This window comes from Ovis canadensis, chromosome 2 (genome assembly GCF_042477335.2).
Source record: "Ovis canadensis isolate MfBH-ARS-UI-01 breed Bighorn chromosome 2, ARS-UI_OviCan_v2, whole genome shotgun sequence".
NCBI lineage: Eukaryota > Metazoa > Chordata > Mammalia > Artiodactyla > Bovidae > Ovis > Ovis canadensis.
The window spans coordinates 241,550,550-241,561,335 of NC_091246.1; the positions used below are offsets into that span (position 1 = coordinate 241,550,550).

Consider the following 10,786-nt stretch of genomic DNA (forward strand, 5'->3'; position numbering starts at 1 on the left):
TCGGCTTCATTTCCACTTGGGGAAGCCCTCTCCACAGTGGGAAGCATTTTCAAGACAAAAGACAGATGACTTCATGCTTCCATTGGGGACACTCCCAGGACATAGGGTAGCTCTGTGGCTTTGGGATGTCTCCTCTTCAACAACGACTATAAGACCAACACGTTCTGGGGCTTTGTGGTACTCTTCCGTTTTCCAGTTTAAACTTAAATAAGGCTATTTGGCTGCACGTAACAGCCATTTCTCAAGCTAACAGACACGACAGCAAGAGTTATCCTAAGGACGAACGTAGGGGAGGAAGAGAAATTATGACCATTAGCAAAAGGGGCAGCTCCCCTTTCCCTCCATCCATCCCTTGGAGGCTACCTCATCCTTTTCTGCCCCTGTACACAGTTTCCTGCATCTTTCCTTTTGTGCAAACAACAGTGAAGGTGAAGGCAGCTGGTTTAGTCTACAAGTTTACCTGTTCTTAGGTCAGAGATCATCCTGGGTGGGTTGACAGGCGGGTCCACAATTCTCAAATGATCTGATTGGGTGGCTTGGAGCGGACGGATGGGCGGGGCCAAGGATTCAGACCCGGCCTCAAGGGCCACACTGAGTGGGGAGCGTGAGCAGGGGCTGTGAGGACTCTTAAGTGATATTTAAGGTGGCCAGTTGGGTGCCCAGGACTCACTGGCAGGGCGGGTTTCCCTTCATTCCAGTTCATGAGAAAGTCTTCTAGATTAATTGGCCACCACGTGGGGTCTACGATCCAAGCATGTAACTGACACCATCGTCGGTGAAAATGCCCTCATTACATATATGATGTTTTTCTTTGCAACAAGATTTTGAAAAGGAGTAAGTCTCTAGCTCAGACATCCTCTATATAGTGAGCTTGGAATAAAGACAGTCAACTCTATGTGTCTGCAACCTGGTGACCATCACCGGGCTTCCGTGGTTGCCCATGGATCCCAGTCAAGGTGATGCTCCATCATAATCATCTTTTTTCATCATTTCCCAAGAGGCCCCAAGAGTCCTGGGTACACAGTGCCTGGTACATTCCTGGTCCAGCACCACGGCAACCACTGACAGAGAAGGCTCTCTGGAGCAAACAGCCTGGCTTCAGATCTCAGCACCCTTACTAGCTGAGTGATCTCAGACAGGTGACTCAACTTTTCTGTGCCTGAATTGCCTTATATGTAAAACGGTGATACATGACCATACCTCTGGTCAAATTGTGAGGACTAAATGAGTGAATATAAAGTGTTAGAAGTGCCTAGCGCATGGTAAATGTGTAACAAGTGTTAGGTATTATTGTTACTGGCATTTCAACATCAGCTGTGCCCTTGCAGGCCGGCACACAGCATGGGTAGAGGAGCTGGCTTTGCCCTCCTGTCTATCATTCACCCCCAAGCCCACAGGCAGAGTGGTATGTGCAGGGGTGAGTTGTGTGGAGTACGAAGGGTAAGAGAGATTATGCAGCCCAGATGAAGGGCGGCTGGACCTACCCAGCTGTGAAGCTCAACAACCCAGGGGCCAGTGCTCTTGTGTGTTTCTGGAGGGAGGGGTGTGTGTGCCTCAGCGGTGGTGGGTCAAGGCATGCAGCCAGCTTCCCGGCTGTGAGACCTATGCAGCCCAACAGGGCCCCACACTCGAAGGGCCTTCCTTGTGGTTTAATGCTTGGAATTCTTACTAATTTTTATTTTTCTTTTAAAATTTTCTTAGTAACTTTTTAAACAAGGGGCCCACTTTGCATTGGGCCCCACCAATTATGTCATCAGTCAAGGGTTGGGGATATGTGAGCAGGCGTCTGGGTATGTATGTGAGGTCACATGCAGCTGAGTTACTGACAGGTTCCTGGACTGTGTAATCTATAGCAACAGATAAAGAGGCCAGATGAGAAATTCAGGCAAAGTTTTACTGGGACTTGTGCTGCAACAGGAGGGAGCCCTCCCTAGGGGTGGGTTCATGGGTCGGGTCAGAGGGGTGGCTTGGGTGGTCTTCTCACCCCCCTTGGTGGTGCTGTGTGCAGGGACCATGCACAACACCCTAATTTTTGCTCTTGACACCTCAGATGTAGCAGCTGGGTTTCTGGCCTTTTCATATCTGTTTTCATAATTTGCCCCAACTGTGCATGTACACAGTTATTTTTAGTCTCTTATAGTTTGTATTTTGTCGCTTGAGGAGACATTTGTCCAGGTATAAGCACTGCAACAAAGGGTCTCAGGTCCCTGGTCCCAGCAGTGTGTGTCTGAGGTGTCTCTTCCTCTGGACTTGGGACTAGAATGGTGGTCTTTGTGAGAGTTTCAGAAATACACAGAAGAGTACAAAGAAGATCTTCATGACCCAGATAATCACGATGGTGTGATCACTCACCTTGAGCCAGGCATCCTGAAATGTGAAGTCAAGTGGGCCTTAGAAAGAATCACTACGAACAAAGCTAGTGGAGGTGATGGAATTCCAGTTGAGCTATTTCAAATCCTGAAAGATGATGCTGTGAAAGTGCTGCACTCAATATGCCAGCAAGTTTGGAAAACTCAGCAGTCGCCACAGGACTGGAAAAGGTCAGTTTTCATTCCAATCCCAAAGAAAGGCAATGCCAAAGTTGCTCTAACTACCGCACAATTGCACTCATCTCACACGCTAGTAAAGTAATGCTCAAAATTCTCCAAGCCAGGCTTCAGCAATACGTGAACCGTGAACTTCCTGATGTTCAAGCTGGTTTTAGAAAAGGCAGAGGAACCAGAGATCAAATTGCCAACATCAGCTGGATCATCGAAAAAGCAAGAGAGTTACAGAAAAACATCTGCTTTATTGACTATGCCAAAGCCTTTGACTGTGTGGATCACAATAAACTGTGGAAAATTCTGAAAGAGATGGGAATACCAGACCACCTGACCTGCCTCTTGAGAAACCTATATGCAGGTCAGGAAGCAACAGTTAGAACTGGACATGGAACAATGAACGGGTTCCAAATAGGAAAAGGAGTACGTCAAGGCTGTATATTGTCACCCTGCTTATTTAACTTCTATGCAGAGTACATCATGAGAAACGCTGGACTGGAGGAAGCACAAGCTGGAATCAAGATTGCCAGGAGAAATATCAATAACCTCAGATATGCAGATGACATCACCCTTATGGCAGAAAGTAAAGAGGAACTAAAAAAGCTTCTTGATGAAAGTGAAAGAGGAGAGTGAAAAAGTTGGCTTAAAGCTCAACATTCAGAAAATGAAGATCATGGCATCTGGTCCCATCACTTCATGGGAAATAGATGGGGAAACAGTGGAAACAGTGTCAGACTTTATTTTTGGGGCTCCAAAATCACTGCAGATGGTGATTGCAGCCATGAAATTAAAAGACGCTTGCTCCTTGGAAGAAAAGTTATGACCAACCTAGACAGCTATTAAAAAACAGAGACATTACTTTGCCAACAAGGGTCCTTCTAGTCAAAGCTATGGTTTTTCCAGTAGTCATGTATGGATGTGAGAGTTGGACTATAAAGAAAGCTGAGAGCCGAAGAATTGATGCTTTTGAACTGTGGTGTTGGAGAAGACTCTTGAGAGTCCCTTGGACTGCAAGGAGATCCAACCAGTCCATCCTAAAGGAAATCGGTCCTGAATAATCATTGGAAGGACTGATGCTGAAGAAAATACTTTGGCCACCTGATGTGAAGAACTGATGCACTGTAAAAGACCCTGATGCTGGGAAAGATTGAAGGAGGGAGGAGAAAGGGATACAAAGGATGAGATGGTCAGATGGCTTCACCGACTCAATGGACATGAGTTTGAGTAAACTCCAGTAGTTAGTGATGGACAGGGAGCCTGGCATGTTGCAGTCCATGGGGTCGCAAAAAGTCGTACACAACTGAGCAACTAAACTGAACTGAACAAGGAGGTAACCACCCCACCCCAGACACAATGAATAGCCTGTCTTCAGTTCCTCCCTATACCCCCTAGCCCAGACTCACCCCTCCACCTCTGTCTCTGCAAAACTCATGTCCCACAGCACCCCTCCTCCCGCCCCTGCGGGAAGATAGCAAGGGCAGTGGACCTTCCAGATCGCCATCCCAGGGAGAGAGAAGCAGAAGCCATGCTGGCTGGGCTAACATTATGCACCATCATCTCCAGATGCGTCACCGCTGTCCTCCCCACCTCCCCAGCCCCAGAGATCAGGGAAGAGCCAGTTTCCCCACTTCCCAGATTGCTCTGTACCTCTTGATCAGGGCTTCTTATGGAGAGAAGCTGAAACAGGTGATCAGGAGTCCCTGGCTTTGTCCCCAACTCATTCTGGGACCCTGGTTGCCCTTCTGGAAACCCCAAAAAGTTGCTGTTATAACAACAACTTTAAATTCTCTTCAGCATTTACATCTTACCTGACTCTTGGGTTCCCATGGCCTCTGACGGCCACTCTCGGCTCTGCACAGTAGGACCCTGACCTCGGGCCAGCTCCAAATCCCTGCCCAGTCTGACCTAGATAGTCATTGACTCCTGGATCTGACAGCACCCGGTCCCCTTAGACAGATGGGAAAGTGTGGTCCTGAGAGGGAATGTGGTGGCGGTGGCTTAGTTGCTAACTTGCGTCAGACTCTTGCGACCCTGTGGACTGTAGCCCATTAGGCTTCTCTGTCCATGCGATTTCCCAGGCAAGAATGCTGGAGTGGGCTACCATTTCCTTCTCCAGGGCATCTTCCCGACCCAGGGATCGAACCCACGTCTCTTGCATGGCAGGTAGATTCTTTACCGCTGGGCCATGAGGGAAGCCCCTGAGAAGAAATAAAACACACCAGTTTAGTTGCAGAGCCCAGGCTCAGAGTAAATCTTCCTGCCAGACCGCCTCACCCCACCCCACCCTCTCCAAGCCTCTGATGCCACACCCGCCATCCCTGCCTCTGAATTCCAAGTAGGAGCCCATCTCTCTTGGGAAACCCAGCACCAACAGCACCAGCTCCAGCTCCACCCCCACCTTTCCTCCAGTCACGGAGGCTTTAAGGACATCACTGCATTCATCCATTGTACAGATGGGAAAAATGAGACCCAGAGAGGGGCAATGGCTGCTCCAGACCACCACTGGGGTCACCAGGAGCCTCCTGATACCAAACCTTGTGGCTCCCCTTCATTTTTCCTCTCATCCTCTTACATGGGACTCTAAACCCAGGTAAGCATCCAGAGACCCTGGAATCCAAATCCCTCCCTCCAGCACAGGGACCCCGGGGGGTGGCAGGGAACATTCTATCTTTGGGAGTGGGGCTGGGACAGAAAGGTAACCCGGGATGGGCTCTGCCTCTTCTTTGCCAAAACTCCTTTAGACACCCATCTCCCCACCACCATCCTCACCCCCACCTCCAGGCTGCAGGAAGAACAGGCAGGGGTAGGGCAGCCAGCCCTGCCAGGCCCAGAGTTCCAAGTGTCCACCCTGGCAGTCTTTACATCAGCCTCGCCAGCCCCCTGGAAAACACAAGTACATTCCAGGACCCTTCCCGGCTTCCACCAGTTCAGCTCCCTTTTACTTGTTTCATCTCCTGGACGTCTACCTAAATATTTGTTTGTGGTGTTCTGTTGTAAAATGGCTCTCAAACCACATTGCCCCCTCATGCTATTCAGATGGGGAGACCACTCCAGAAGGCAAGTGGTTTGTCCCAGGCCACAGAGCAGAGGGTGCCTTGTCTGGACCCCATCTCCTGCCTTCCAGGGCATTCTTTCCTCCCAGATTTTCCCCTAAGCAGAGTCTGGAAGCATGTGTTTGGGGCAGCAGGGGGCGGGGGGCGCGTAGGAGCTTCATGATGGCCAAGGGTGGTGCTGAGTCAACCAACGAACTCTGACAGCAGGCCTGTTTTCTGCAGGGGACCATCGGTGCCCTGGAAGGGGACAGGGGGATCTGGGAGGCACAGCGCCTGCCCTCAGCAAGCTCTGCATCTGGGCCTGAATATGGGGAACAGGAGTCTCTCCAAAGCTAACTCTAGATACCTCGCCACTCACTAAGCTTCTCATCCCTGCCCAGGAGCCCTCAATCTTACCACTCTGCCTTTTTCCTGAAATTACTGTATCTTCTCCCCACTCCTCCCTCCCACTCCAATCCTTCTAGGCTCTTCTCCTCTCCCTCCCACATCAGCGTTTATCCCACCCTGTTTCACAGCCAGTAGCCTGGGAAGAGGAGCACAGGCCAAACAAGGGAAGAGGTAGGACAGGCACGTGGCCCAGCAGGACCGGACTGCAATGCCCCCAGCTCCCAGGAGGGGGCGCACTGTCATCCACAGCCACCCATCCCTCCGGGAGCTCAGCCCTGCAGGTGCAACCCAGATTCCAGAGCCAGGACCGACATCTCTTCACAGTCACAATGCAGGAAGGCAGGGATAAGTGATCCCCAGCTTCCAAATGGAAGGACCCAGGTCCAGAGAAGGGTAAAGGTGGCTGCAAACCTGGCGTGACAGAGCAGGTATGAGGCGGAGTCCGTGAGCCCTGCTTCACGTGCCCTGGACTCAAAACTACCTACCTCCTCCCGGTCCTGGCAGATCTACTCTTGCGAGTGGGACTCCACGCTTGGCTGCCTCTGGAGCTCCTAGGTCCCAGGGGTACTTTTTCTTGGCCCACGTATTCTTGAATTCCTTCCAAGACTGACCTTTCTTTTCCCATGACCCCCCTGTCCTGCTCCCAGCGTCCTCTGCCTCAGCTAAACCATGGAGTTTAAAGGGGCTAAATAGTCCTGGGTGCCCCAGCTATACATTAGCCCCCAGAGGGATCTCAGCTCTGCCAGGGGATTCAGGCAGCACCTGTTCCCCAAACACTCCTTCTCTCAGAAGCCAAAGACAGCCCTGGGCCTCACTATGTCCCAGGCTCTGCTCCAAGACATGGTGTGTTAGCTCACTGAACCCTCAGGTGAGGCACAGAGAAGGCAAGTGACCTGCTCACATGGCCAGTGAGTGGCAAAGCAGGACTGAAAAGTCAGGAAGTCTGATTTCAGAGAAAGACTGTTAACCACTGTGTCAGAGACCTCTAGTCCCCCGATACCCATTCTCTCCTGTTTCTAGACTAACAGGCAGTCCAGAATAACAACCACGTTTCTCAGTCTCGCTTGCACGTGGATGCATGGCTATCATCTAACCCAGAGAGAGGAGGCGTGTGTAGCCGTCAGGTCGCGCCGTTAATTAGGAGAGGCGTGTCCACTCTGCTTCGCCCCTTCTGGCTGTCTGCCGGCGTGGGTGAGCAGACTGACAGCTGCCACAGCCTCACAGGAGTGCCAGAAAACTCCTCCCTTAATATGAGTCAGATCGTGGTGCTGCCCTGCCCCCAAACCTTCAATGGCTTCCCATTCCTTCAGAAGAAAAGCCACTTCCTCCATGATGGGCAAGGCCTTCTCCTGCCTAGCCCTAAGCTATCCTCCCTTCCCAGATCAATCAGCAGGAAAACCTCACCCTTGTTTAACTCTTCCCACTTCCCCTGCTTTCCCAATTCCTCTCCCCACACCCGAAGACTCTGATGTATTTATCAAGACCCAGCCCAAAGGGTATCATGGGGTATCATCTATGGGAAGCCTTCCCTGGCCCTACTGGCAGAATGAGTGGCTCCTTCCTGTGGTCTCTCATGGTCTGTGTACAGCCCACAGGAATAGTGACAGTCTTTCTGTATTGTCATAATCTGTAGATGCATCTACTTCTCCCATCTCTCAAGAATGAGAGTTAAGTCTGGGATATCTGTTGGTTGTCAGTGACCTGCACAGTCCCAGGCATCATGCCAGTGGCAGTCAAGTTCAGTGAGTGAGAGAGAGAAGGATACAGGGTGTGAGTGTGTATGTGTGGTGTATGTGGGTGCCCTGAGTTGGCTGAAGGCCCAGGCCAAGGAGACAAAGAGGACGCCTAGAAATAGCCCTATCCCAAACCCCAGGCCAGGCCTGGTGCCCAGATAGACTGACCCTGAGTAAGGAGGTGGGGGCCCAGGATGGGTGGGTGGAGAGGTGTGGCTCTAGCGGGCTGTGGCCCTGCTGTCCTCTAGGGTCTGTAAGCCAAAGCAGACAGGCCCTGCCTGCCTGTTGTCAGGCGTCCTGGCACTCGGATTTCAGTGACTGCCCCTTCAGCAACCAGCGAGTATTTCAGGCTGGGGCTAAACATCACCTGCTCCCTTGGCCCCACAACTTGTAGGGCAAAGGGGAAACTACCAGTCCATCCACTAAGGAGGGGCAGGGTTGGGGCAGAGATGCTGGAAAAGTTTGTCCCCATCCCTCTTGCTCCACCTCACCCTCTTCCCCACTTGGAAGTTCCCTCCCTGAACTACGGACTGCCAAAGGTTGAAGGATTAAAGAGATCACCTGGCCCAACTCCTGCCATGGAGTTGGGGACACTGAAGGGAAAAGCCTGGCCCAAGGCTGCAGAGCGAGACAGGGCAAAGATGGCTGCAGGGAAAGGTGACGTGGAATAGCAGTTAAGCCACACAAACTCTGATGCTGAAGCTCCAATACTTTGGCCACCTGATGCGAAGAGCTGATTCACTGGAAAAGACCCTGATGCTGAGAAAGACTGAAGTCAGGAGGAGAAGGGAGCAACAGAGGATGAGACAGTTGAGTTGAACGGCATCAGCAAATCAACGGACATGAGTTTGAGCAAACTCCGAGAAATGGTGAAGGACAGGGAAGCCTGGTGTGCTGCAGTTGATGGGGTCGCAGAGTCGGACACTACTGAGTGACCGAATAACAACATACAAACTCCAAAGAAAGTATGCCTGGGTCCAAATCCTCACTCTCATGTGCAAGTGGGTGATGGAGACAATGCACGCACATCCCTGAATCATCGTTAGAGTTGTAAGAACTGAAAGACAGAAAGTTGTTAAGTCCAGTGCTTGGCATTTAGTAAGGGCTGCACTGACTTTAGCGGTCATCTTCTGCACCACAGTTTACAGCATACAAAGCTTCTCAACACCCACAGTCTTGTTTACCCCTCCAAGCAACTCTGAAAGGTAGCTATTATGAGCCCCCTCACACAGAGAAGGAAACAGGCACCGACGCTGACTGGCCAAGTTCACACAGCTGATATGTCTCAAGTGCCCACCAGCGGTCTTTCCATACCCAGCCCCCTGCCTCTGACAGTTCATACATTGGTTCATCAAATAGAGAAGGTGACGTGGAGAGCCGGCCCTGGGCTCCTGACACCTCCCTGGGCTCGTCTCACCCCTGCACTGGATGACCCCCGTGCAGGGAAGACTAACGTGCTCATCTGACATCCCTCCTGCCTCTGATCCCAACCTTGTAATTCTTAGTCTTGCCACCACCCGCCCCAGAACGGGAAAACTCTCACTGTGGGCTCTGGTCCTGGTTGTCCCCCAGCCGACCCAGCCCTTCCGACATAAGGCTCTGTCCTTTTCCTGTCGAGTGTCTCTGTTCACTTCAGGGCCCAGGGGTGCTGCCCTTCACTGACCCCCAGCCAACCCCAGGATCCCAGGCCCCTAAAAAAAGGCCCAGCCAGGCTGACAGCCTTGGCTCTGTATCTGCTTCCTGGAACACGCCTGGTCCCAGATTCCCGAGGCCAACAGCAACTCCCTGCCAGGCCCCCTGCCATGGCCTGCCAGCTCTCCTCACCTAAGGACGCAATACAGCGGTCACATGTCTGCACCAACCAGGTTCCCTGGGCCTCCTGGAGCTGCTGAAACTTCCCAGAATCTTGGGCAAGCTACTCCTGAATGAAGTGCACTCGAGGGAGTGACCATTGAACCACCTGTTTGGCGCCAGGTCACATGGCACTCGGAGCTCAGGGTGGTCTGAGGTGCTATTTTGTAAGCACTAGTTTCACCTTTCTAATTATACTTTACCTAATCCAATCTTAATCATCTGTAATTTTTCAGAGGCACATTTTTCATCTGATAGAGGAGTAATCTGGGGAAGAAGCCAGGAGCAGCCCCAAGTCCAGGATCTGGTTTATTTCCTGGGAGCCTCCCTGTCCCCAGAGATACTCAGGCTACACCTATGTGTCCAAAAGGGCCCTTCTCCCCTGAGAGGACTTGGGCCCTACTCTACACCGGAAATGGCCCTCAGGAATGGAATGAGAAAAGAAAGAGGCCAGGAGATGGGATACTCTGGCAGGAAGAGAGCCGAGGGCAGCAGGCGAGGTGGGGGTGGGAGGGGGCTCTTCAAACAGAGAGAGCACTGACGAGGACAAGTGGCTGTCTTTGCTGGAGAGGGATCATTTGTCTACTCTATAAAGCCCTGCCCGTCCCTGCACCAGGCCCTGTGGGCACAGCGGGGAGCCTTCACAGGGTTTCTGGCTTAATAGGAAGACAGTGTCTGTGTGTGCTATGTCGCTTCAGCCCTGTCTGACTCTTCGTGACCGTATGAACTGTATCCCGCCAGACTTCTCTGTCCATGGGATTCTCTAGGCAAGAATACTGGAGTGGGTTGCCGTGCCCTCCTCCAGGGGATCTTCCCGACCCAGGGATCGAACCTGAGTCTCTTATATCTCTGGCATTGGCAGGTGGGTTTTTTACCACTAGCGCCACCTGGAAAGCCCCAATAGGAAGACAGGTTCTGAAGCAAAAGGATCCCATGAAAGTAGGGTAAGTGCTATGACAGGGAGGTTTAGGGCTTCCTAGAGGCAAAGAGAGTTAAGCGTAAAAGCTGAAAAGTGAACAGGAATTAACTAAAAGAACAGAGCCTGGGACTTTCTTGGTGGCCCAGTGGCTGAGACCCCACACTCCCAGAGCAGGGGCCTAGGTTCAATCCCTGGTCAGGGAACTAGATCCCTCCTGCCACAACTGAAAAAAAAAAAAAAAAAAAAAGATCCCACAGGCCACAATGAAGACTGAAGGTTTTGTATGCTGCAACTAAGACTGGG

The 10,786-nt window shown here is 51.7% G+C and overlaps 1 protein-coding gene across 1 annotated transcript in view; it reads right to left on the reverse strand.

The window, feature by feature from the left end:
* The window catches only part of SERINC2 (serine incorporator 2), a 42,377-nt gene extending 37,975 nt beyond the window's left edge, over positions 1–4,402 (reverse strand). Inside the window, exon 1 of the mRNA XM_069578768.1 lies at positions 4,349–4,402. The gene's annotated coding sequence lies outside the window, so the exon portion shown is untranslated. The remainder of the gene's footprint in view (positions 1–4,348) is intronic.
* Positions 4,403–10,786: the final 6,384 nt, after the last annotated feature.